This window comes from Lipophrys pholis (genome assembly GCF_963383615.2).
Source record: "Lipophrys pholis genome assembly, chromosome: 4".
NCBI lineage: Eukaryota > Metazoa > Chordata > Actinopteri > Blenniiformes > Blenniidae > Lipophrys > Lipophrys pholis.
In genome coordinates this window covers 8,556,379-8,583,134 of record NC_137637.1, presented here as the reverse complement: position 1 = coordinate 8,583,134, position 26,756 = coordinate 8,556,379, and the positions used below count along the sequence as shown (strand labels likewise).

The 26,756-nt window shown below is 44.9% G+C and overlaps 1 protein-coding gene across 1 annotated transcript in view; it reads left to right on the top strand.

Annotated features, from left to right (window-relative positions):
- The window catches only part of plekha6 (pleckstrin homology domain containing, family A member 6), a 177,984-nt gene that overhangs the window by 43,761 nt on the left and 107,467 nt on the right, over positions 1-26,756 (top strand). Inside the window, exon 3 of the mRNA XM_080462391.1 lies at positions 14,340-14,423. The gene's annotated coding sequence lies outside the window, so the exon portion shown is untranslated. The remainder of the gene's footprint in view (positions 1-14,339; positions 14,424-26,756) is intronic.

The following is a 26,756-nucleotide window of genomic DNA, read 5'->3' as shown; positions in this document are numbered from 1 at the left end:
TGCTTAACAAGTATGATTTTATTGAAAATCAGTATGACATTGTACACTTACGGGTAAAGTTTTGAGTGTGTTGCAGGCTGTTGGTTGTCGTCATGTTGGTATGTCATAGAAATCAACCACAAAAATGCTTTCCCCCTATGAAATACATGGAAAATGTAAACACATACCCATATAAAAAAATTAATTAAAATTAAGGAGAAAATTAAAAGCAGCCACTTTTTCATCAATTAATATTCCTCCTGCATTTGATACATGTTAATTTATTTACTTCAATGATTAAGATTGAGGTATTTTGAATAACTTTAGATACTAATATAATCTACAGCAATGAATCATGTTGCTTTACATTATATGTTGATATTTTGGCTTTCCTGTGAGAACCACACATCTCGAAAACATTCACATGCTGATAAAAGCATGTTTTCTACTTCATTGCAATGCATTAGCTACTGCATGGAGGGTTTATCGCTTGCTGTACTCTCTACGAACTGTTCCACTCATCAGATATACGAAGTTACTTTACGTTATGTTCTGAAAAAAGTTAAACCTATGGTGTTTTAATGCTAACCACCGTTAGCATTACTTACCTTTAAAATGACACGTAACCTAAACCACTGGTGTAACAAGCTGTTATTTGCATCACGAATATATGTTACTTTACGGCAGGTATATCAACGGCGAGCACATGCAAGAAACCATACATTCATAGGTTTTTGGGGAAATTTAAAAGTAGCAACTTACCGCTGTTGGAATTTATGGTTAGTTATTAGAATTAAATAACTAGGTAATAGATTACTGGAAGTAGTTTATGAAAAATTGAAATGATTAATGGAAGTAAACAGTCCTATATTCATTAACAACTCCTAAAGTAATTGAGTAATCACCAAGAATCATTCAATTCAGCTAACATGCATTTATTAACAAAAGTGTATTAGTTCATAAATAATTCAGAACTTATTTTATAAATCAAGACATTTAAGTATCAAACATCATCCAACACAGAGATCTAATCTACCATACAGCAAACACTATGTACAAAGTGTTTCTGTGTGTGTGTGTGTGTGTGTGTGTGTGTGTGTGTGTGTGTGTGTGTGTGTGTGTGTGTGTGTGTGTGTGTGTGTGTGGGGTCTGGAGTGATGGGTGTAATGACCCCGAACGTCCACCAGGTCAACGTGAGTGGGTGTAGCAACCTCAAACGGACGCCAGAGGAAAAGGCAGGCGTCGGGTTCAGGGTGGTGACCGTGATGACCATTGGGGGCGTGCGGCGGCACACTGAGGGAGAGCGCGATGACCTGATGCGTCCAATAGGTGGACGTCAAGAGGGATTGCGATGACCCACGCGACAACTAGAGGCGTTTGACTCACGCTTTCTGGGACGTGGCGGTTGCTTAGCAACCAGATAAACAAGATGTCCATCGCGTGTGCATGCAGTCTCGGAGCGAGCGGTTCACCAAGGCCGAGACATGTTAAGGTGACAACCGTTATCTCGATCAGAGAAGATGAGTGGCAGCGGACGCACACGCGAATGAGGTTAATGAAAGAGGGAGAGAAAGACAGGGGGAAGAGAAGAGAAAGACAGAGAGTTCTGGTGAGGTTTGTGCACCCACACACACACACGCACATACACATGCGGACACACACATACAAACATGCACGCATGCACACACATGCACACACGCATACAAACGCATACACATAGTCGTGCGCACATATGCGGACACACGCACACACTCACGCATGCACACACACACACATGCGGACACACATACAAACACACGCACAGCATTAGAAAACCCACCTGGAAGATGAGTGTAGCTATGAACACGTTCAGGTTTGTCACCTGGAATGTACGAGGTATGGGCACGCAAATAAAAAGACAAAAAGTGTTCGAACACTTAAACAAACTACAGGCAGACATTGTCTTGTTACAAGAGATGCACACACCTATCACAGGACATCACAAATTGATTTCACCTCAATTCCCTCACACATACTCAGCTTGTTGTAACTCCAAACAGAGAGGTGTAGCTATATTAATCAACAATAAAATACAATTCTCTTGTAAAGACACAATCACAGACACAGAGGGAAGATTTATAATTATTCACATCTCTCTTCAGAACATAGAGATGTGTATCGCGAACATCTATGGCCCAAATGTTGATGACCCCTCCTTCTGTCATAATTTCTTCACCACCCTCTCAACACACTCTGACAAAACATGATAGTGGGAGGAGACCTCAACATAGCCCTCAATCCACAAGTAGACAGAGTTAGTAAAGCAGCAAACACCCGACACTGGGAATCCACAGACATAGTCCAGCAGTACATGAGTGACTATGGCCTTTGCGACGCTTGGCGCACTGCTCATCCCACTCTTAAAGAGTACACCTTCTACTCAGCAGTGTACCAATCCTATTCACGGTTAGATTACTCTCTGGTGAGTAAATCAGTGACTAAAGACACCTTGGACACACAGATTCACCCCATTACTATCAGTGACCATGCACCTATCACTATGACAGTCACTAATAGATCAATCACCCCTCCTATCAGACAATGGAGATTTAACACACCACTGCTCAAGGATCCAGACTTCCTCACATTCTTTAAAAAACAATGGACAAGCTTTTTAGAAATACTGTAAATGACCTGCCTGGTGTCTCTCCCTGTGTCCTCTGGGAAACAGCTAAAGTTGTCATGAGAGGCAAAATAATTTCATACTCCTCATACAAGACCAAAAGGGAAAAAATAAAGGAGAAAGAACTGGAAGATAAAATCAAAACCATGGAGACAGCTCATGCTGCCCGCAAAGACGGTCGCCTATTGATGGATCTAATGAAATTAGAAATAGAGTTGAATAAAATAATTGAACATAAAACACAATTTCAACTGCAGAGACTATGCTGGGAGAACTTTGAACATGGTAAGAAATCCAGCAAACTTTTAGCCAATCAGTTAAAACGAAATAAAGAAAAATGTACAATCCCCTCAGTCCAAACTTAAAAAGGTAAACAATACCTTCAGAGAATTTTACAAAAAACTTTACTCTTCACAAATTGACCCTTCACAATCTGAAATAGACTTTCTGAGCACAGTTGACCTCCCAAAATTAAAAGAAGAAGAGATCCAAGGCCTAGAAGATTCCATCTCAGTAGAAGAACTGCAGGAAGCTCTCCAGCACATGCCTGATGGTAAAGCTCTAGGACTGGATGAATACCCCACTAAATTTTACAAAGAATTATGGTCTTTACTCTCACCTATTTCTTTTAGAATAATTGAGGAAATTAAAGAATCTTCAACTCTCACCCCACATATGAACTGTGCAAATATCAGTCTTCTTCTAAAACCGGATAAAGATCCCACACTACCATCTAGCTATCGCCCAATATCACTAATCAATGTAAATCTTAAACTAATTAGTAAAACATTAGCAAGCAGACTGGAAAAAAATCACACCCCACATCATACACCCTGATCAAACTGGGTTCATTAAAGGACGACACTCCACTAACAATACACGTAGATTAATTAATCTTATAGACCACTGCCACCACAATAAACAAAAGGCAATTATCACCTCCTTAGATGCAGAAAAAGCCTTTGATCGGGTAAATTGGACATTTCTACTTGCTACACTATGAAAATTTGGATTTAGAGAAAATTACCTCTCCTGGATAAAAATACTGTACACCTCACCCAGTGCCTGTGTTAAAACCAATGAACAAATGTCCTCAAGGTTCAATCTTGAGAGAGGCACCAGACAGGGGTGTCCACTCTCACCATCTCTCTTTGCAATTTTTATCCAACAACTAGCAGCAGCAGCCATCAGACAGAACAATAACATAAAAGGAATACGAACAGCAAATGTAACACATAAAATATGTCTCTATGCAGATGATGTGGTACTTTTCCTGTAAAACGCACAGACTTCTCTTCCAGAAACAATAGGGTTAATAGAAAGATTCTCCTCAATCTCAGAATATTCTATAAATTGGAACAAATCAGTCGTCTTGCCTATCAACTCTACATTTCAGCACACATCTAACACCCCACTTAAACCAGGGAACATCAAATACCTCGGCATTAACGTCTCAGCCAAACTCTCAGACTTGGTGCACTTAAACTACAACCCCCTTATTAAAACATTGGAGGAGGACCTCACTCGATGGAGGACACTCCCGATTTCACTTATGGGGAAAGTAACAACAATCAAAATGATGGTCCTGACTAAAGTTAACTACATCTTCTCAATGATACCAACAAAACCGCCAAAAACCTGGTTTAACACTCTTGATTCTAATGTCTCAAAATTCTTATGGAAAAACAAACCATCACGTATAAGTTTAAAAACACTACAGAACACCAAGGACATAGGTGGCTTATAACTCCCAAACTTTTATAATTATTATGTCGCCAATAAACTACTTTATATTGTAAAATGGATTAATCAGAATACAATAGATGAAGGCTGGCTAGACATTGAAAAAACATTCTGTGAAGCTCTCCAAATCAGAGATCTTCCCTTCTTCAGTCATGTCATCAAAAAACACAGCTGCTTTAAAAGCATCAATGTAAACACATCTCTGACAGCTTGGTGGGAATTTCTTAAAATGAATGGATCTTCACTCATTCCCTGCAAACTCACACCCATCTGGAACAATCCCGACATCCTGCAAAGAAAGAAACCAATAAACAACTTCCCAATATGGCAAAATAAAGGAATAAGAAACTTAGAACAACTTATCTCCAATAACTCTTTTATTCCATTTAATGACCTAATAGAAACATATGGTATCAGTCAAAACAACTATCTGGAATATCTTCAGCTAAAGTCAATAATACAAAATAAGTTCAAACTAGAACGGATTGACCTGAACTTACCTCAGACAGTGACAAATCTCCTGAAGATCTCAGCACCTAAACCACTTTCTAAAATTATCTCAATCCTGTCAGGTTCAAATATCTCAATATCCCTTCCCACCTTCAAATGGGAAGAAGATCTCAACATCAACGGAGACCAAAAGTTTTGGTCACAAATCTGTACAAATACATTCAAAATGAGCAAAAACCCCAATATACAGCTCATACAATACAAGTTCATTACACAGGACAAAGGATGTTCAAGATGGGGCTCACTCCCACTAACATATGTTCAAACTGCACAGGTGAACTCCCCGATACCTATTTACACGCACTTTGGCTTTGTACGCCAGTCCAAACATTCTGGCAAAAGATTTGTGAAGATTTATTGTTATGCCTGGGCTACCCTATTCCAGTCTCACCTTCACATTGCTTGTTAGGTGATCTCACAGAAATGAAAAGAGAAAAAAATGAGTCCTGCGTGCTCTTGGTTTCCCTAAGCGTCGCAAAAAAGGCGATCCTCATGAACTGGAAATCCAAAAGTAATCTGAATATGAAGTTATTTAAAAATGTACCACATCACATTGGAGAGAATGTCTGCTTGTAGGAAAAATCATTTGACACAATTTGAGTCCACATGGTCCCCAATAATTAAATACACCATGTAGCCCTGTGGGGGGTCGGTGGCTCCGCCCCGGCGCTCTGGGGGCCATCAGTGGTTGGGGCGTCGTGGCTTGGGTGGTTGGCGGCTCTGCGGGCTCGGGGGGGTGCTGGTGTCTATGCTGGGGGGCTGCGGCCTGGCCTGGGGAGTCCTGGGGGATGTGTGTGTGGGGGGCTCTGCTCTGGGCCGGGGGTGCTCCCACTGGGGTGGGGTGGGGTGGCTGGGCGTCGGGGCCCTGGGGGTGTGGGGCCTCCCCCTTTCTGGAGGGGGTGCCCGCTGTGGAGCCTACCTCTGCCCCCCTCCCCCCTACCCCGGTGGGGCGGGCTGGCCCCTGCTACTGCGCGGTTTTGACGCTGTTCCGGTAGATGGTCTAATTGAGTGGGGGGGGGGGGGGCAACACCCGGCGTCCCGAGTGTGCCCCCCTCTGCTTTCAACCCTTACGTGGTGTTGGTGGCGGTCCAGGTAGTGTCTCGCCTCTTCATCCACAGCCATCGACTTGCTTCTTCTGCTGCGCCTGAGAGGGCTTTAATGGTTTGGCGTAGGGTTTGGCCTTGGATTCCCAAATCCTTAAGCAGTCTGATGGTTGACTTGCCAATGAAGCCTCTGCAGCCGACTTCCACTGGACAAACCTTGGCCTTCCATCCGCGTTGTTCAGCATCGGCTGCCAGCTCCATGTACTTAAGGCTCTTGCGTTCAAATGCCTCCTCCATAGCAGCCTCCCAGGGAACAGTAAGCTCTATGATGTACACGGTGTGGAGTGAGGAGGACCAGAGCACAAAGTCTGGTCTGAGATTTGTTGTGGCTATCTCAGAAGGAAAGCAGAGCCTTTGGTTCAGATCTGCAGCCAACTTCCAGTCGCGAGCCCCACTGAGCTTGCCAATGTCTGATGTTGTATAGCCTTTGACTGGCATTGCACGTTCTCGGATGAACTTCCTTGCGGAAGTAGGATGTAATGATGGAGAAGGCAAGGCATTGATCTTTACCCACCTGGTATCCAAGGCAGCTGCTAGGCACTTCAGGACGTGGTTGTGCCGCCAGGTGTAACGGCCTTGTGACAGGCTTGTCTTGCAGCCAACCAGAATATGTTTAAGGTTTGCGGGAGATGGACAGAGGGGGCACGTGGGGTCTTGTCCGTACCATTGGTTGAGGTTAGAGGGGCAAGGTAGGACGTCATACGTGGCACGTAACATGAAGCTGATGTGAAATGCTTCCATGCCCATCAGCTCCCTCCAAGACAACTTTCTCCTCTCGACTCCCTCCCATCTCACCCACTGTCCTTGCTTGGCTTGTGAGACAGCTTTTGTATACCTCGTTGCCTGCTCGTGCTGGCGCACCTCCTCGACGACCAGTTGTCGGCGCTGAGCTGGAGCTGCCCTATGCCATGATGGTCTGTTCTCTCCAAGGCCGAGACCTCCTCTCCCCTGCTGCACAAGGCCGACGATGTCTCTGTACCTGAGGTCTGACTTTGCCTGCTGTGTAGAGTCAGCTGGGGTCCATTTCCTTCCGGTTTTCAGGGTAGGAGCAACGCATGGATCACGGGACTCTGTTAGTGTCATTTCCAGCCTAACTTTAGAGCACTTGAACTCCTCTGTAAGGCTGGAAACAGGAAGCTCTAGAATGCCTCTTCCGTACAGTCCAATGTTGCTAAAACATTTGGGGAGTCCTAGCCACTTCCTGGCAAATGAGCTGACCAACCTCTCTAGTTTCTCTACTTTTGAGATTGGGACCTCATAGATGGTAAGAGGCCACATCAGCCTGGGTATTAGCCCAAACTGAAGACACCACAGCTTCAGCCTACCAGGGAGCATGGTCTTTTGGATACTCTCAAGGCCACATATGGTGTCCTGCCTGAGCTGGTCCACTTGCTCTGTGTCCTTGAGAGTGGCATGGTACCAACGTCCAAGACTCTTGACTGGCTTCTCTGACACTGTTGGTATTGACTCCTCACCCACGTAGAATCGATGTTGCGTCAGCTTCCCTTTGACGGCTTTATTTCCATCCGGGCCCACTGGATGTTCTCTTGCAGCTTGTTCAGCAGCCGCCCAGCACACGCCTTGGTTGTGATGAGGATGGTCATATCATCCATGAAGGCCCTGATGGGAGGAAGACGAAGACCAGATTTGAGCCTCTGGCCTCCTACTACCCACCGAGAGGCCAGGGTGATGACCTCTATAGCCATTGTGAAGGCTAGAGGTGAGATGGTACATCCTGCCATTATCCCTATTTCTAGTCGTTGCCATGCTGTAGTACACTCGTCAGTTGTCATCAAATCCTATTTTCAGGACCTACAGATATGCCTGAGGCAGGTGATTGGTTCTGGGATGCTAAAATAGTCGAATGCCATCCAGAGGAGTTTGTGTGGAACTGACCCAAAGGCATTTGCGAGGTCCAGGAACACGACATGGAGATCTCTTCCATTGTTTTTGGCGGCTTGGATTTGATTCCAAATCATGTTGGTGTGTTCCAGACACCCAGAAAAGCCTGGTATCCCTGCTTTCTGCACCGAGGTATCAATGTAGTGATTCTTTTGCAGGTAGCCCGCCAGCCTGTGAGCCACTACACTGAAAAAGATTTTACCTTCTACGTTCAGGAGGCTGATTTGGCGAAACTGGCTGATGTCGACAGAGTCCTTTTCCTTGGGGATTAGGATGCCTCCTGCCCTCCGCCATGCCGTTGGAATTGCTCGCTTCTGCCAAACTACCTTCATCAGCCTCCATAGAAAGCGTAATACCTCTGGTGTGTTCTTATACAGTCGGTATGGGACTCCATTGGGCCCAGGGGAGGATGCAGCTCTTGCCCGTCGTACACTCCTCTCCACTTCACTCCACCTAGGGGGGCTGGTATCCAGCTGATGTTCTGGGGACTGTATCGGTGGCATATCGGGTGGAAGCACAAAATGAAACACACAACAATATCAATAGCACATTATTCTACCTATTCTGCCACAGCCTCTTACTTGGTCGGAGGGTGGGTGAAACGTGCCTCTAGGTCAGGGGGAAATCCTTTGATTTGCAGCCCCTGCAGCTGTGTGGGTCAGTTGAAGAAAAAGAAAAGAGAAACAAAAAAACGTTCCACGGCTTTTCCAGCTCGTCCTGCGAGTTGAAAGTGTTCCGGGCCCAGTCCGTGTGAGCTAACACTCCCTTTGTGTCCCCGTACAAAGTCCCACGTCTGGATTGACGCGAATCCGTCATGGAGATGGTTGGATTTTCGCAGCTGGGACTTTTATACTGGCGTGTCATGGGCCGGCTCCTGCTGTGTTCAGGATGCCTCTCAAGCCAATCTCCTTGGGCTGGTCTCAGGTTTTCGGCCTCACAGTTGAGGCTGCACTGGAAATGCCTAAGAGTGGAGGTCCTCCAGCCAGACACCTCTCAAATTTTCTGATATTTCACACTGTTCAGCGGTAGTTCAAGACTTTTTAAAGGAGAAGAAGAGAATTTTTGGGGGTGCATTGGAGGTCAGACCAAACAGATTTGGGGGTGATATTGACAATCAAACCAGCAACTATGGCACAGATTCATTCATCCATTTTCTCCCGCTTATCCGTTTCCGGGTCGTGGGGGGTGGCAGTCTGGCAACTGTCACCCAGATCACATAGCACCGATTAAGAACCTTCTTGCAGGTGGTGAGCCCACATGAATGTGGCACCCAGCGTGGGACACGAACCCACTACCTTGAGATTGTGAGTCTCATGCTCTACCAACTGAGCTAGCCGGGGGCGGCACAGATTCAGACTATCTGAATACGAGATGCCAACAATGATTGTCAAGGCGACGTAATTGTGTCAATATCAATTGTCGTGATATGATGTGATAATACATGTTTCACTAACCATGTCCTGACTCTACAGGGAGTTCACAGCCTCCTCACAGCCAGAAGGTCCCAGTTTTTAAAAAAAAAATGCCACGGTGCAAATCCTGGTAGGAGCCTTTCTGTGTGGAGTGTGTATGTTCTCTCCATGTGTGTGTAGTTTTCCTCCGGTACTCCGGTGTACTCCAACAGTCCAAACAACCTGAACTGTGACTCCCTGAGCTAGACCCCCGACCTCCATCTTCAAATAGTCTATCCATCCATCTTCTTCCACTTATCCGTTTCCGAGTCGCAGGGGTGGCAGTCTAGACACTGACACCCAAATCTCATTGCACCGATTAAGAACCTTTCCTGCAGGTAGTGAGCCCACGGCAAGGTGGCACCCGGCGTGGGACATGAACCCACTACCTTCAGATTGTGAGTCTCATGCTCTACCAACTGAGCTCGCCAGGGGCGCTCTTCAAATAGTCTTTGAATTTAAATATAGTCTCTGTGTGTTCAGTTGACATTAATTCCATTTATTCCCTGAGTAATTATCCATTACAAGCTTAAGTCTTCAGTAGAAATCGCAAATAACTACAGAAAATTGTGCAATTAATTAGTTGATTTATTTTAATCGAGTGACAGCAGTAGTTATTACAGTGTTGGTTTGGTAGATCTTGATCAGAAACAATCAACCTGTGGCTCTGCAGCTCCTCTGTCCTGAATCAGTAGTGATTATCCTACCTGTAGTGACTCTACTGCTCCTCTATAGTGACTTTACTGCTCCTCTGTCATGGCCCTGTTTACACAACAACAATTTACGTGACAACCCCTAATCCGTTCAAGAAAAGTGGTGCATTTACACTGCAGTAGCGGAAACACTGACAACGATAGGCGCTGTCACTTGTTTTTGTAATGAAACCACACAGACATGTGTGCAGAGAACAATACGCTACAAACGCAGACAAAATTGAGAGAAGACGACATTCGTAAGGACTGACGACAAATCGGATTCTATGAGGAGTGAGTCACAACTATAAAACTACCGACATCGAGTATAAAACTAAAATACAGACCGCAAGTCATGCCACTACTGGGGCCACCGTGTTTGTTTATGAGCAGAAGGAACCATTTATCGTGGGGGTGGATGGACATTTACAGTAACAAGCGTGCTGTTGCCTCCAGCAGTGTGTGCAGTGGGGAATCACAACAACTGTGACAGAAACATTCCATCTTGGGATCTGAGATAAAAACTGTAAAAGTGTTGCAGATACATTCATGCTCGTTGTCCTGTAAACGGGGCCTACTGCACCTCTGTTGTGATTTTACAGCTCCTCTGTAGTGGCAAGTATATTTGTGTTCATGCAGCTTGCGACAGATGGGAGAAGCTATGAGAAGAAGTGGACAGACCATTTGGAATTATTTAATAGTATTCATGGACAAAATATGATCAACATCAGTCTGATTCAGATCTTTTTCTTAGGCCTGCAGAGAGGGCCTTGCAGGCCCTGACACCGTTAACATTACCTCACGCTTTTGCATCATGAAAGGTAATGACTTTTACTTTCTCAATCAGCTCTCAGGTAACTTTTTAAGATAAATATTCATTCATTCACTTCCGCTTATCCGTTTCCGGGTCGCGGGGGTGACAGTCTGAGCACTGTCACCCAGATCACAATGCACCGATTAAGAACCTTCCTGCAGGTGATGAGCCCACGGGAAGGTGACGCCCGGCGTGGGACACGAACCCACTACCCCTGAGATTGTGAGTCTCAACTGAGCTAGTCCCCCGGCTAGCTCAGTTGGTAGAGCATAAGACTCACAATCTATTAAGATAAATATTTCTGCCTTAATATTATTCCACTAGGTATTGTGCTGCTCTTGAGTCACGCTGCTGCGCTGCACATTCAGCTGATCCGGTAAGCGAGTAAATAAAAAATGAAAAAGAAAATAAAACGGAAGTAAACAAACCTGCTTTAATTACGTTAAATCTTAACAAATTAAACGTTTCTAATCAATTAAATTAACGCGTTATTTTCGACAGTACTGCTAATTACACAATAATATTTAATAAATTACAAAATAAATGTTTCATTGTTTTACAAGCTCATCTTTCCCTGTTACCAGGCTATTCAAGTGTAGTGAAGCATACCTCTTCACATTGAATATGCCCTTCTGTCTTCATAGCTGTATGACATCTCAAATGAACTGTTACTGCTTTTACCATTATGTCAAGAAAGTCAAACATTTTATGATTTCATACATCATTCTTACATCACCCATCATGTCAAAATGCCTCCCCTTTAAGGATTTACTCCTTTTATTATCTTTTTTTTTCTCCCCATCAGCCACCACTTGATTCTTGAGCCACAATTAATTCCCTAGAAGCATGGTAATCAGTGTACAGAAAATTTACTTTGCACTGAGTCACCATTGAATAACTATAACTCACACAATAAAAATACTTAAAAAAAAATCAGTCATACAGTACTGATTCAAAACATTTACAGTTTTACATCCAATACAAGGCTCTATTCATCTTGCAACTCATTCACACAATGAAGACCAGTCACACACAAACGGTTTCTACTACACCCCCAATATTCACTCTTCATCTGCAGGCGAGGGTCAGTCAGGACAATACAAAGTCAGAGTATGTCTCAAAACAACAGCCACCATCTTGTGACCACAGTGCTTTTCTTCAGTGCAGCCATCTTAAAGATCACTGCTTCCACACATTCTCACATGCTCTTCCATCGCAAAACTGTCATCCAATCTTTGTGACTCACATAACAGTGATCTAAACACTCGGCAGAAGAGGTTTGCAACACGGTTGTTACGGTTTTCAGAACTGGACCCAAATGCAGTAGAACAGAAACAGAGCAAGTAGTCTTAGTGATGATTTAATATAACAAGGGGAGGTGACACTAGTGACAAAGAGAGCGAGAGTGCAATTTTTACAATTTTAAAGAAGTCTTTCATAATTCCCAGAATTATGACACAGATCCCACATACTGCAGATTTAAGACCAGCTTTCAGTCTATGAGTCTCAAACTCATGCACTCGTGTTACAACCCGGCTCTGCTAAGAGAAGGATGTAGATGTAGGAAGTAACAATAACCAGATGAGTTTGGGTGAAGTGAGGCTTTTATTGGTAGTTCTCGGGTTTACAATAATCAAACAGAACAACAAAGACACCATAATACAGAGGGCCAAACAGGTAATGCCCAATAACTATACAATGTTTGATTTAATATAACAAAAAGGCAACTTCTTCGCTAGACGGCCTTTAACTAAAGTTCAACTAACACTAATTCAATAAACAAAAGAGCGGCAAAATGGAAATAAATAAATCCACTAATGAACACAAAACTTAACAGCTGGTACCTTCACCAAACTGTTGGATGATGGGTCCTTATGGTTAGGTTTAACTCACACACGGATATCGAAAAGTTTAGAGTGGAGCGAAGTTCAACATACCAAGGTTCTTGGGGCAGACTGAACAGACACACCTCCTGCATCAGCCGCCCTAAGGAGTCTGCTGGAGCTGTTTAAATAGTCTCAGCTGGTGGGCAGAGCTGAGCCAATCTGCAGTCATCCTCCAATCAAAGTGCCCCACATCAGGACAGGAGGACGAGGAAGCCGGTGAGGATACCTCCTGTCAAACAGCACAAGGGCACAAACACACACACAGAGGTGAAGGCAATGCCATAAAGCCTGGGGGCTGTAACACTCGATATCTCAAAACATCATGAGAACAGGGTCTGGGACCATGTTTTTAATGATCGGTACACTTGGGAAAGCACCTCGAGTGTTACTGATGCAACTACTGATCTAAACTACAGTCTATCGAAATTTATTAGGTCACATCGATCACATGAACAACTCACTGAATTATATCCCAGAAACCCAGCCTGCGAGTTTGACTTTCCCAGACCCTAAACTCATTCAAACAACCGTCCAAACTCATGATATAATCACAAAATCATACACATCATGAGAACACAGTCCGGGACTGCGTTTTTAATGGTCTGAACGCTTGAATAAGGCACCCCGTGCATTATCGACGCAACTCAATCCAGTACTTTGACTATAAATAAATGTATGAACCGCAGTGTGTTTACAAAAATAACTTTTGAAAATTGGTATGAACCTTCCAGAAACTTTCCACAACAGGTCAGAATAAATGTTCTGCTTACCCATTGTGGTGGGCCCAAGTTACTGAAATCTTCACCCAGCCCCATTGTCTCCAACAGCCAGCAACAACACAGCTCAGGCATTGGAGGTCACCTATTGTAAGATATTCTCTCCTTATACCTTTCCTTAACCCCGTGACGTCATTTGGGGTTAAGGTAAAGTCGATAGATAAGGAGATAGGAGGGACAATTCGGATGTATCCTCCAGCTTCAGGTTGAAGTCACTTCCTGGGTCCATGTTTACATATCAAAAACTATTGTGTTTGAGTATCACTTAAACTGACCAAGTGCCAAGCACATGGTTGAATGCAAAACTATTGTCCCTGTATCAGTGAGGTTAAAATGGCAGACTACATGGAAAAATTTATAAGTGAAAATAGTTCAACACCCCTACTTATTGCTTCATTATCAGATACTTTGGCTTATTTCTATTTCTGACTGGTCTCCACTTTCTGCTTTTTTTCACAAACTGCAGCTTGTGATTCTTATCAGTGATGGTTACACATTCACCATTTACCTGCAAGTTATCTGTAAGTTACCTACAGGTTGCATACAAGTTAACTACAAGTTACCTTCAGGTTACCTGAAAATTAACAAAAAGTAACCTGCAAGTTACCTGCTGGCTTCTGAGTCTTTCATTTGTCATGACAGCATCAAAAACAAGTTCATCTCTAAATGCGGATGACCATGTGTGTCAGTCTTCTTGGCCTGTGGCCTGTGGGCTGAAACAGGAGCCCTGCCAGTGGTTGGTTTGTCTCTTGTGGTTACGTCACTGAGCTCACAGCCGTTATATAAATGCTGACCTCTTTGTCCTCTTGGTTTGTTTTCAGTCAACATGAACCCAGTGGATCAGCAGGAGCAGCACTGAGCTCAGTCCAGCTGGAGGAGCCTCCACCAGTACAGACATTTCTGAAGTAAGTAACTGTAACACACACAGACACACACACACACACACACACACACACACACACACACACACACACACACACACACACACACACACACACACACACACACACACGATAAACATTTAATAGTGTGTAAAAAGGTCTTCTCTGCTGATTGTTTTTGCCTTACAAAATGTAAAAAGAGATTATACATGGTGTTATGCTCTGACATGCTTAAAATACTAAAAGTTTGTCATATGTTATTACTATTTATGTCACCTTATGACAGCATCCAGTCACATTTCTTGAACAATATTATAAAGAATTTAATCGTTTGTTAATTTTATTCATGACATGTTCCATAAAATATAAAAAATATTAGGCATGTCCTTATCAGATCGGTAGATATCGGATCGGGGCCAATATTGGTGATTTGTGAATGATCAGGAATCGGCAAATCCAGCCGATCACCCCGCCGATCTGAAAAAAAACAAAACAAAAACTTTTTCATATCAGCTGCCGTAAGGCAAGCCCCGTTTGAGACCTGCCATAAACTGACGTTAGCAGCCTAAATCCATTTAGTGGATAAAAGCAGTCTGGAGGCATTTTAAGGTTGACAACGAAACCAGTCCAGCCGCCAGTTGTACTATTTGCTTCGCCAAAGTCCCGAGAGGTGGCGCACCAGAGCTTTGTTTAACACAACTAATTTGATAAGTCCACACCAGGAAACCGGTTAACCTAAACAAGCTATTTTTGGCCTATCATCCACATGAGGCGGTGTTTTAGGAGGCCGAAGACGGTTTTTTTTGAACACGGGTCCCTGAGTGGGTAAATTCTAAAACCCCGGCTTGTGCCGTCCAACCCCCCGGGGTGTGGATGGCAAAGTCAGGAAAGACGATCATCCGTGGAAAAAAGATGACGTCGCCCCCCTCCTCCCCCCACAGTGGGCAACGTCACCTAATAACCATAACAATCACGGACTACAAGCTCCGGTCGAGCTGCAGAAGCTAGAAGCAGGGAGAGCAGGGACATAGACCTATAAAACTAGAGTTATATATAGTGGTTTATGTGTTTATGTGCAGAAGTCTACTTCTAAATTTCTATGTGGTCTGACGTCTTCTTCTGCGTTTTTGTTGTGTTTGGTGAGTCACAGCGCCCCTAAAGGCCTGGCATGTGTACTACATGCCCTGAAGCCTCGTGTTGAGCCGTGTTCATAGTGACGTGTGGTCGGAGGTTTTTTGGGAGAAGGCCAGGGAGAAAAAGGATTGTTTTTTCATCATGTAGATGTACCCTCAGTTTACAACAACAACTAATAAAAAAAACGCACCGAAGCAGCAAACTCTCAACTTAAAAAAAAAAGGATAAGTACCCACAGGGGAGCGATATGGCGAAAAAAATAACCCAGAAGGTTACGCTAGTTTGAAGGGAGAGTGGGATATTCTGAATAAGTTTGTGAGAGAACTATGTTCAGACGACTTTTGTCAAACAGGTTTTACCACTTTGAAGTGGAACTTTGAAGTTTATAATTCACATTGAAATGTAAATGTTTTGTGACAATTCAGGTCAAACCTTTCATATTGCTTTAAGTTAAACTGAAATTAAATACACAAAGAAGTTACATTGTAGCCTAAGAGCATTTATGTTTAGATTTATTTATTTATTTTTATTATTGTGTTTGCACTTTTGTAGGACTTATTTTCAACCCAACCAGTCAAAGACACTTTGAAGTGAAATTGGGTTCTTCTGATTGGTTTTACTGAATACTGTTTATGTTGTAGTTTTTTATAGTTTATATGTTAGTCAAACTGATTTACTGGGTTTCATTTTTTATTTTTTTATATTTGCCACAAAATCCAGGTGAAGTTGTTTAAGTTAACATAAATAAGAGATACAAGACTGCAGAGTGTAATTGGGTTTTTTGTTGTTATGACTGAACAAAGTTTAAATAAGTTCTTAAGTCATTCTGAGAAGAAATTTGATTCAATAAGTGAGTTTTACAATAATTTCAAGCTAAGCAAAGCTTCTGCCATTAGTGCTTTTAGCTTCAGACATCTTAATTGCTCCAAAAATAGACTATTGAGTATATTTGCAATTGCAATGTAAGTATCAGATCAGGAAAGTATCATTATCGGCCGATACTCAATTCTGAAAAATTGTATCGGTATCACGGGCCAAAAGGGTGATCGGGACATCCCTAATAAATATAAAACAACTCTTTATAAAGGTCAAACACATAATAGAAAACATGAAAATAACATAATAAATAATAATAAGTCCATTCTTTTCATTTTTTGTTGACTGATGTGTGTCCTGTAGAGAATTCTAAATTTGATCAGTGGTAGGTTGGTGTTTCTTGTCATACTGAATGTATTTTCACATATCCTGAACCAGGAGCTTGTATCAGATGAAAAGCACAAGTCCTCTTCCCATTTTAACATTGTTAGATGTATTTTGTAGGTGTTTATAAGTAATCTGTATATTTTGGAGAGATTTCTTTTACTGTTTGAAGAGATCTTCATGATGTTATTTATCATATCAGGTGGTTGTAATGTATTCTGCATTAGTAAGGTTCTTTCTTTAATTGAGTTCTTTAATTGTGGATACAGTAGGACATTCTCATAGCTCAAATTCTTGAAAGAATTCTGTCTCCGCCATGAGTGTATTGTCTTGGAAAATATAGTGGAGGTTCATGACTCATTTCTGTCCCCATGTTTTGAAATACAGCGTTGTTTTCAATGTCTGGATTTTGCCACATTAAGGAGAGAGCACAAGGTGCTTCATAAAATCGGGGCTTCAAAGATGGCAGTGCCCACGCTGGCTGTGGCTGCACTGGCTCGTGACAACAAGGCAAAATTTTATACTGATGTACCCCTGTTTTGTCATACAAAGTTCCGACGTTATAGTTGTAAGATGATATACAATCGTGAATCACCACTCGAGCTAAACATAGCCGGCAATCGAGGTATGGTAGCGACTGATATGCGGGGACATCTACGTAGCCGAGAGACAACCCAGCAGCCTATGAAGCAGCGGGTCTGCCTGCCGACACTCACTGCTACTGGAGCAGATGGACAACAGACTGCAGAAGCATGGCTGCTGAGGAAGACTAGCGGCGAGGCTAATGGTGAACCCGTGGAGAACTCTGCTTCCATCAGTCCTGCTGAGTCCTGCAAACGTCCACCCCATGGAGAATAAACTGTATTATCTGCAGCTAGATTTAGCCACAAAATGGGAGGTGAGAGACTGCTGAGCTCTGATTCTGACAGAGACATGGCTAAACTCATCCATTCCTGATGCTGCTATTAGCCTAGAGTGGCTAACAACATTCCCCCTGGACTGGAGCTGTAAACTGATGGGCAAAATCCAGGGTGGAAGTTTGTGTATCTTCCTTAGCACCAATTGGACTAATAATGCCACCATTGTTCACAGTCATTGCTCTAATGATATAGAGTTAATGACTGTAAAATGCAGACCGTTTTACCTTTGTCGGGAGTTCATCACAGTTAGCATCACAGCTGTATATATACCTACCAGTGCTAACACCAAAGAGGCTCTAAACATTTTCTACCACTTCATCTCCAAAGCTCTCATCCAGAGGGAGTTTATATAGTTGCTGGTGACTTTAATCAGGCCGATATGAGAACTGTCCTCCTCCACTTCCATTAATATATGGACTTTTCAACCAGAGGCAAATTAGACCTGGCCTACAGAATCAAGAATGCATTCAGAGCTGCACCCCGCCCCCACCTCGGTTCCTCAGATCATCTCTCATTCATGCTTTTTCCATCATATAAGTCTCTGCTGTTGTGAGAGAAGCCCTCAGTGAAGCAGGTGAGAGTGTGATCTGATGGTGCTATGGAAGCACAACAGGATTGTTTTGAGTGCACAGACTGGGACATGTTCAGAGCGGCAGCAACATACAACCAAAGCTTCAATGTGGATAAATATGTCATGTCTGTCAGGATATATACAGACGTCCATGGGGGATGTCAGTGTCATCAGAAACATCACCACCTGGGCCAACCACAAACCCTGGATGACTGGGGAAGTACGCACTATGCTGAAAGCTCAGAATACTGCCTTTAAATCTGGTGATGCAGGGGCTCTGAGATCAGCAAGAGCAAATTTCAACCATGCAATAAGGAAAGGAAAATCCTGAACTGAAAATCCAGGAGTTTGTTCAGAACCCGAACAACACCAGGAATATGTGGAAAAGCATCCGGACCATCACCAATTACAAGGGATCCCAGGCCCCCTGCAAGGACGACACTGACTTCCTGACCTCAAAAACTTTTTTCGGCAGGTTTGAGGCACTGGACACCATCCCAGCAAGATAAACAGCACCACCGCTGGACGAGCAAGTACTGCAGCTTGAAAGAGCTGATGTCTGCAGGACCCTGAAAAAAATAAACATCAATAAAGCAGCAGGGCCAGACAACATTCCTGGGAAAGTACTGAGGGAGTGTGCGGACCAGATGGCCTCGGTTCTGACAGACATTTTTAACACTTCCCTGAACCAGGCCACTGTACCATAGTGCTTCAAGCAGGCCACCATCTTACCAGTGCCAAGAAAATCCTCAATTACCAACCTCAATAACTATCGCCTGGTAGCACTGACTCCAATAATGATGAAGTGCTTCAAGACGCTGATGAAGCAGTTGGATCCTGGACTTCCACTCTGACAGGCCAATGTCCGTGCATGTAGGGAAAAACACCTCCTCAGTCACCCTGAGTACAGGCTCTCCCCAGGGGGAGAGTCTGCTGAGTCTGCTACTTTTCATCCTAATGATGCACGACTGCGTTGCCAGGTCCCACACCAACCACATCATAAAGTATGCAGATGGTACTACAGTGGTGGGCCTGATCCAGAACAATGATGACGCAGGAGGAACAGTCTTCTGCTGAATGTTGACAAAACAAAATAACTTGTTGTTGACTTCAGGAGGAGCCCACCCTTCTACCCTCCACTGATTATTGACAACACAGCAGTGCAGGTGCTGGAAAACACCAAGTTCGTGGGGGTGCACATAACCAAAAATTTATCCTGGTCCCTGAACACCACATCTCTGACAAAGCAAGCGCAGCATTGTTTGCACTTCCTCCACCGGATGAGAAGGACTCATCTGCCTGCCAGCATCCTCACCACTTTCTATCGAAGCACCGTAGAGTGTACTGACAAATGACATCTCTCTGTGGTGCGGTAGCTGCCCAGCTGCAGACTGGAAGGGCCTCCACAGAGTCGTAAGGACTGCAGAGAAGATCATTGGGACTTTGTTTCCTTCTATTGAAGACCTGGGTTCCAAACGCTGTCTGTTGCTTGCTAAAAACATTGTCAGAGACTGAAAACACCCACATCATGGACATCAGCCTGAAGTACAGAACAACTAGGTTCTGCAACAGCTTCATTTCTCAGGCCATAAGACTCTTAAACGGCAAATAGTCTGCTGTCATGTCTGAGGATGATGCAATAATTCAGTACAATAATTATAATCCAGTGCAATAACTATCATCGTATGCATTGTTGGCACTTTATTCACTGCTTTAAATGTCTGTTTTTATATCTTTCACTGTATTTATACTTTCACTGTTCCTGTTTTTTGCTTTTTTAAAGCCTAGTTTTGAGCCTTGTGCAGAAACATTTAGTTTTTTTATGTGCATACGAGCGTATGTATTGAATGACAATAAAGCATTATCTATCTATCTAGGTTGCAGAGTGGATCCTGTAATTTCCAGACTTTTCCACCATGCAGACAGTGCAGAAGCAATCAGTGGGTTTTTGAAGCAATTGTGTCCTTTTAGAGTGGTGGTAATGAAAGGCAAGTCAGAGAGTTTAATTTTGTTGGCGTTGATTTGTTCCAGTTCAGTCCATGAGTTAGGGCCACGTTTACACATAGCCGGGTATTTGAAAAAACTGTCATATTTCTCTGCGTTCGGGCCATGCATTTACACATAAACGCAGCTACAATTCACCACAAATGATGATTCCTGAAAACTCTGCTCACAGTCGAGATCTGGATAAACTCTGTTTTTCCAGTTGCATCTAAGGGGGGTAGGCAGATATTTCCGTTACACTTTGTGACGTCATGTTTTTTTCCAGGATTCTGATTAGCTATCATGGCTTCATGCTTCTTATTACACTGCCCCCTACAGCTTTGGAATGCTCATAGTAGCTCTGAACCAGATGTATATGCAGGTTTGTGTCAATGAGATTTTTTTTTTTTAAACGCAGAGTGGGAAATATCAATTTGTGTAAAAACCCAGGTATGTGGAAACGTGGCCTTAAGGCGTGCTCACATTCCCTAGTTTGGTCCGGACAGCAGTTCTCTTCAGAGAATTTTTTTTTCGTTTGGGCGATGAGAACACGTCCACAAACTCTGAACCGGAGCAAACAAGAGATCTCTGGTCCCTTTGAAAACCTCGGTCTTGGTTTCTTCACAAATGATCTTTCTGAAACTATGTATAGTTTGGTTAGTAAACAAACAAAGCTAACCGTGCGAATCTGAAGAATTATACGCACAACGAAAAAGTTGAAACATTTCTTGCAGCCAGACAGAGTAGTGAGCAAGAATTAGTGAGGAAGAAGTACTGAAAAAGGCACTTATTGATATATGGTCTGAAAGTCATATACCATGGTTGTTTGTGGCTACCCATTAGCCACGACCGAACTTGCCGAGCCACCACAGTGTTGGGGGCTGTAGATTCCATGAACTCCTCCAGAGGTTTTTCCCCCGAAGAAAAACACCACAACAATGGATAGGCCATAAAACAGCAGGGGAGCAAGCCAGACCCCGGAAGTGGCCAATGAGGACGCTTGAATCCGACCCGAACACAGCAGGGGTCCAGACCCAAGTTGGTGGGACTCACGTTCTATCAAAGCTCTCAGCCATTCTCAATCCGACCATGGAGGGAGAAACATCTCTCCCTCCTCAGGATGGTAAAGAGGGCAAAAGAACAGACGAACCACCAACGCCAGCCCGCTGGACGAGCAGGACCCAGTTTGGACTACATCTTCTGTTTTCCGCTATTTTTCCTGTTTTTGGGAGATTCTGGAGACCAGAGCCATCGTCTCCTCCCAAGATCATCCTCTCAGTTGCACTCCTGCAGCTGGAGCCAGGCCTCTTAATTTCAGGACGCTGAAATTAAGACCCGGTAACAACCAGTTACAGCTACCTCCCAGAACCAACAGCACCACGGACGGTGCTGTCCAGAACCAAAGAACTATCAGGGTGAGAGCGTTTGTCTGGGCAGAGAATAGTTAGAATGATGTTCTGTTGAAAATGCAATGTGTTTCCATGTGCCGCTCAGAAGGCAGCAGCCTTTCATGTTGTTTGTGTATGCGCATTCACGCGCACTAAGTCCAGGACGCTGGTTTTCCACCTCAGAACCAGAGGTCCGAGTGAGCTCCAGGCCCACTGGGAACTCTGTGTGGAGGAACCAGGGTTCAGAACCGAGCCGCGCAGAATTCTCTGTCTTTCTCTTGTCTTCATCCTCTCTCATCTCTCCCTCTCCACTGACCCGGATCTCCTCGCAGCAATGCGCCCCCCTTACCTGATCAAGATAAGCTCACACACACCACTGCATGTAACACCTACATGTCAGCTGCTGCAAGAGCAGATCTGCCGTGATCACAAGAGCCCTAACGGCCGGTCCCGACCTCCACTTAGGTGCTCAGAACCAGGCCAACGGAACCGCCCGTTCGTTACGCCCTCGGTAGACTAACTCGCTCCGAGACCGCCCTCGCGCACGCGCGCTCGACGGACGTCTTGTTTATCTGGCCGCTAAGCAACCGCCGCGTCCCCAGAAAGAGCGAGTCATCACACCCCCTCGTCACGCACACACACACACACACACACACACACACACACACACACACACACACACACACACACACACACACACACACACACACACACACACACACACTCTTTGTACATAGTGTTTGCTGTTTAATAGATTAGATCTCCGTGTTAGATGTCGTTTGCTATTTGAATGTGTTGATTTATGAGATGATTTCCGAATTATTTATGAATTAATACATTTTTATTAATAAACGCCTGTTAGCTGAATTGTACGCTTCTTGGTGATTATTGTGTATTTATTGTTGACAATTCACTGGTTTGTAACAGTCTGTGCTCGGATCTCACACCTTCCAATCTATTTAAGATTGTTATATTTTATGCAGAAATATTAACTAACTTAAATAAACTTTTTACAAACGAGACTGATATTTTGGTATTAGCTATTTCCAGTTTATCTGGTGGTGCCCCGATTTGTTATTAATACATAAATAAGAAATTTATGCAAATTAATAAAAAAATTTATTAAAAATTATTTTCATAATTTTTCATTTTTTTGTTTGTTTTTAAAGTAATTATTCAATTACTTTAGGAGTTGTTAATGAGTAAATGACCGTATACTTCCATTAATAATTTAAATTTTTCATAAATTACTTCCAGTGATTTATTACTTTTAGTAATCTATTACTTACAGTAATTATATGCTAATAACCAACCATAAACCCCAACATAATGGTGCCCCGCGTGAGGCTGTTTTAAAACCAGTATTGTCACAATATCTGCATAATTTATCCAGAATTGTCTTTTTAGTTGTACAACCGATAACTTTGTTTCTGGCAGAACTTAGTTTTCGAAGAACACGTTACAGCACTGTTAAGCAAAGTCACTTGTGTTTGTGAAGTGGTTAGAGCCTTTTTCTTGCATTTTCATGCTTTTCTTGTTTCTGGCATAGAGAAAAGTACACTAACATAGCTATTGCTCATCCCAGGTGCTAAAAACCACTCTGTTAACTTGAGAGGTTACAGTTAGAGCAATTAGCATAGACAATAGGTGTGTAAGTCACAGGTTAAGCTGTCACCTGTGCATCAGCAGCATCCTATAGGGTTGTAAGCCACAGGTGTAACCATCACCTGTGCATTAACAACATTTTGGCACTTTTCAAAACACAGCTTCCGCGTGACTCCTACCATGAGTAGTCAGAGACACTGCGTGCTCGGAGCAGAGACTCCTCGGGAGCCACATGACCCAGCCCTGCAGACTGTGGTCGCTGGTCTCCTATGCCTCTCCACAGAGGAGAGAAGAAACCTCAACAGCTACAGCTCAGAGACCTGTGAAGCAAAGATCAGGCAGCTGTTAAGCTATGTGAGGAACCCGGCTGGTCAGGTAGAGCTCACCATTCCGGATGTGTTAGGCCTCATTGCACTGCTCTACCAGCGCAAGGCCGAGCTGCAAGCTCTTGAAGCCCAGGAGCAGCTCTCCCAGCTGCAACTTTACAGTTCACAGCTGAGGATTAACAATGCCCAGCTGAAGCTGGAGAACTCCCGCCTGAGACAGGAGGTCCAGGCCAGGGACGACAAGGCTCCGCACACGGAACCTACTGGGTCACAAACCCAAACTTCTGAGAAAGAAGTTAAAACAGACTCATCATCTGATTGTTCATCAGAAGATGAGTCAGGTTATGGCTCTCAGAACAATGAGCCAAACCACACTGGGGTAAAACCTGGTGCAGCTCTCAGCAGAGACGCTGCACATCTCCGCAGTCTGGAAAATGTCCAGTCAGATGGACAAATTACCCCAGACATGCGCATTCTTGGAGCTGTCCAGTCAGGTGGACAGCCTCCTCCAGGTCTCTACAGTCCTGAGGTGGTACAGTCAGGTGGACCGCCCACCACAGGTGAGTACAGACTTGAAGCTGTCCCGTCAGGAGGACAGAAAGCATCAAGCTTCCCCGCAGCCATGGCGAGGGGGGGGCTTGACACACAGCCAGGGGGGCGTGGCACGAGATACCTGCCCAGTGTTGTGGGAATTGACTGCATCCCACTGAACCGACACCCAGTCCCTCCAGCTTTTCACTTTGAGGACCACAGGGTCCCGGTGTGCTATGACACACATCCATCGGTGCTCAGCCGCACCACAATGCGCTCTCACAGCTCTTTCACACCTTTTCAGGAGAGAGTAAAGAGTAATTTTCCAGCACATCACAGTGCTATCAGCTTTGGTCCTCCACTCACTGGAGACCCTCATGGTCATCGCGACCCCCACTCTCTCCGCCGGAGAGAACCAGGGGGGTCCAGCTCAGATGACTCGGACCAGTCCGGTCCTCCAAGGGAACGCGGTCTTCGGAACCGCCAACTTGAGTCCCTTGCAGAGGACATAGAGCGGTTCGACCCGAACAGCCCAGAGATTAGTATAGAGGACTACCTCCGGGAGGTTGAACGCTGCCTCCTCGACCTGCCTCATCCTTCGTCGCGGGAGAAGCTGAAGCTTCTCTGGAAGACGACATCCAGGAGCGTCCATGTTTACATGGAATCCCTCCCCCCTGCCATCAGAGACCATTACTCAGCCCTCTGTCATGCACTGAGGGAAGAGTATTCTCTGTACACTGATCCTGCCTCTGCAACTTTTGGTGCATTTGCAATCACTCAGAAGGGGGCAGAGCCTCCCAGAGAGTATTACATGCGCCTAAGGGCCGCCTACTTCCAAGGCCGCAATGCACCGGGGTTGGACGAAGACCAGACTTTCAAGTCCCTCTTCGTTAAAACCCTCCACCACACTGTGCGGTTCGATGTCGCCCTGTTCTGCAGGACCACAAACCCCACCATGAAAGACCTCCGCAAACACGCGCAGATGGTGTGGGAGCTGCGCCACCGTTCAGGTGAAAACCATGATGGTGACGCCGGGATCCTGAGAACGCAGGTGACTAAAAACACGAACCCGGCACATGTAGGTCACGAGGTCCCCTCCCCCGCACCTACTGCGGATTGGGGCCCCGTTAGACGTCCACAACCTCGACCACGAGGTGGACAACCGCACAGAGGTAAGAGATCAGGTAGGCCAAGACCTCACCACTCCCAACGGAGTAGTGAGTCTAACAACCGAGGCCGAGGTCAGACCAGAAACCACGGGGACGCAGACGTCCCCCAGTGGATTAAAACCTGCATCAAAGAGGTGGTGCAGGACCTGAACCTGCCTGGTCAGAAGGGACCCAGCTCCCCCGAGGAACCGGACTCCCAGCCCCTGACCGCATGACTAGGCCGGATGCCCCTCCCCTCCGCACACAAAGTCCACTTTGTAAGGAGGAGAAGGAGGAGATCCAGGAAGTCAACGAGGCCCCCAGAACCAACAGAGAGGCCCCCTTTGACATTCTTGGGTAATCTTTTGAGCGATGGCTATGCCAACCGCTTATACACCTCAGTAGTGGTAGGGGGTGTCGACACCCTTGCCCTGCTTGATTCTGGGTCAGAAATCACCGTCATGTGTTCAGCCACCTTCACACAGGTTACTAGAACCATGCGTGACCTCGGAAAGCCACTTCAGGTGGAAGAGTGTAGCATGAACATCAGAAGCTTCACTCAGGACAAGTCATCCATCACTAAACGTGTCTGGGTCGACGTTGCTTTCCAGGACATGACAGTGACACATCCCATTTACATCACTGATCTGAACACAGAGGAACTGCTTATTGGTCAGGACCTCCTGAATCGACTGGCTGTGCTGATTGACTGCCACCAACGGCGCCTTTGGTCTCAAGTCACCAGCCCGACTCCCTTTGGCCCAGAACCGGGCCACTCAGCTTCCAACAGCAGAGTCGCTGCCATCCAGTCCAGAGGTTCCCTACCAATACTTGGGTCTCTTCCAAAGTCCGACCCGCACCGATCCTCTTCCAAGCTCCCTGACAGCCAGCAACCGCTGCAGGTGACGAGCCAAGACCCGTTTCAAGCACACCACTCTTTACTCGTTTCACTGAAGGACGTGAGTTCTTCTTTGTACATGAGTAATTCTCTGCACGCCCACCACATCGTGGGGGGTGCACACACGAATGGAACCTCGGTTCCTGAGGCACCTTTGACGCCCTGGTCAGAGAAATCTGTCACCAACGCCGACCTGCTCAAAGTTCCGAGCCACCGCTCACTTTCAGCAGAGTCACTGCAGACCTTAACCAAGGTCCCTGGTTCACGTGCCTCCTCGCCTCATAGTCCAGATCTCGACCAGATGATCTGTGACACATCTCTTCTTGAGCTGAACAATCATTCAGCCAACCCGCGGGTCCGCTTAACATTTATGTCGACGACTTCCAGCTCCACCTTGACACAGCCACCACGGCTGCTGTCCTCCTTCTGAACCCAGCGTTCAGCCACTGGAGCCTCCCACCTTCCGTCGACTCAGACAGAAGCACACATGTCACCCCCAGTGTCATGGCTGCTCTGCACAACATTTTGGTAATGGAGACCAACCTCCATGTACCAAACCACTCCCAGTCATCTTCTCAGGTTGACCAAGTCAACCACAGCACCACCCACATACTCAGGTATGGCAACAGCAGTGGTACAGATGAAGAGGTGAA